The sequence below is a fragment of the Nicotiana attenuata genome, chromosome 7 (assembly GCF_001879085.1).
Source record: "Nicotiana attenuata strain UT chromosome 7, NIATTr2, whole genome shotgun sequence".
NCBI lineage: Eukaryota > Viridiplantae > Streptophyta > Magnoliopsida > Solanales > Solanaceae > Nicotiana > Nicotiana attenuata.
The window spans coordinates 51,748,823-51,750,934 of record NC_031995.1 but is presented as its reverse complement, the minus strand read 5'-3'; positions in this window follow the sequence as shown (position 1 = coordinate 51,750,934).

Sequence of the window (2,112 nt, the reverse complement as noted above, 5' to 3'; positions counted from 1 at the left end):
CTTCGTTAAATGTTTCTTCTATCGAAATGATGAACTCCTTTCTTGTTAGATCGAAGTTTTCTAAGCTTTACTAAACATGGTTTAGCCGGTCCGGCCTGGCACTGGATTTTGGTTATTGATGGTTTGATATAAATTTCACTTTAAAAGCACCGCACTAACTGTGTTGCTTTACTAAATCTTAAATCAAATCAAACCATACGTAAAATCAGGTCGTTTGTTTCTTTGTGTGTTGGTTTGTCATAATTCTGGCAGTTTGGTTTGTTACTTTTTTTTCACTCACATGAGACGTAAATTCAATCAATTCAATCTGCTAGAGAATCATATGCAGATATTAGGTCTAATATAATCAAATTGCGCATCAGTTTATAGAACTATGACAATCTATAATTATTGAACTAAAGCGTAAACGCAAGGAAAATAACAATCAATAATTGTTTAACCCCAAAATCTAGTAACTACTCCCTCTGTTCCAATTTGTGTGAACTTGTTTGAGTCGGTATGGAGTTTAAGAAAAAATAAAGACTTTTAGAATTTGTAGTCCTAAACAAGTCAAAATGGGCCCCAGAGTATTTGTGTGGTTATAAAAGCTTTTCATTAAGGGTACAATTGGAAGTTTAAGCTAAATTGTTTAAAATTTAGAAAGAGGTCATTCTTTTTGGAACAGACTAAAAAGGAAATAGGTTCATATAAACTGGAACGGAGAGAGTAAAATACAATCAATAGTTTTTTGACCTCAAAGTCTAGTAATTCCCTTGCAGGTTATTCTCAGATATAATTTTTTAATAGATCTTGTGAATTTTTTGTAACGACTCGACCAGTTGTTTCGAGCTCTGGTGCGTCGTTCGACGTTTTGAGGCATTGAGTAGTTTTACGTAATGTTTATGACTTGTGCGCGTAGTCGGAGTTGAATTTTAGGAAGTTCGGAGTTGATTCAGATGCAAAATACTCAATTCAGAGGCTTTAAGTTGGAAGAGTTGATCGAGGTTTGACTTTTGAGTAAACGACCTCGGAATCGGGATTTTAAGATTCCAATAGGTTCGTATGGCGATTTCGGACTTTGGCGTATGTTCGGGTTGAGTATCAGGTGGCCTGAGATCATTTCGGCGCTTATTGTGGAAAGTTGGCATTTTGAAGGCTATAGAATTTCCTAAGTTTGGTTTGAAGGGGACTTTAGTGTTATCGATGTCCGTTTCGGGTTCCGAGCTTTGGAATAGGTTTGTATCGTGATTTGTGACTTGCACGTAAAGTTTGGCGTCATTCCGGAATGTTTAAGTGTAATTCGGACGCGTTCGTCGAAGTTTGAATGTTTGAAAGTTGAAAGATGGATTTTGATCGCCGATTCGTGATTTCGATGTTATTCGTGACGTTTCGAGCTTATGAATAAGTTTGGATAAGGTATTAGGACTTGTTTGTATGATTGCACGGGATCCAGCTGCCTCGGGTGGATTTCGGAATGGTTCCGGACAAATTCCCCTTGTTTTATCACTGCTGGTTTCTGGTGTGTTGGGTGTGCATCGCGATCGCGAAAGGATGGTCGCGATCGCAAAAGGCTAACTGGACTGGTGGCTTTTTGGTTCATCGTGATCGCGTAAAGGTAGCCGCGATCGCGGAGCTGGAGCAGGTTGTTCTTTGCGTGGGACAGGTCACGAACACGATAGGTTATTGAGGCTGGCCTGTTTGGGGGTTCGCAGGGGAGGAATTTTGCTGAGGCTAGTTTGGCCTTCGCATTCGCGTTAATGGCTCGTGTTAGCGGAGGCCTGGGCAGGCTGTGATTCGTGATCGTGAGAAGGTCCTCGCGCTCGCGTAAGAGTAATTTCATGGGCGAGGCAGGTTGGCCTTCGGGATCGCGAGGAGTTTTCCGCGATCGCGAAGAAGGGTCGTTGGGCAGAACACTTCTTAAAAAATCAGGGATTTGGCTCATTTTCACCTCATTTCTTCCATGGGAGTCGACTTTAGAGAGATTTTGGAGCTCTATTTTCATCATCAAACTTGAGGTAAGGATTTCTTCACCTTGTGAGTCAAATACATGGTTTATATGTGGATTTAAACATGAAAATTTATGGAAATTATAGGATTTCAGGAGAAAACCTAGAATTTGGTATTTTTGGATTT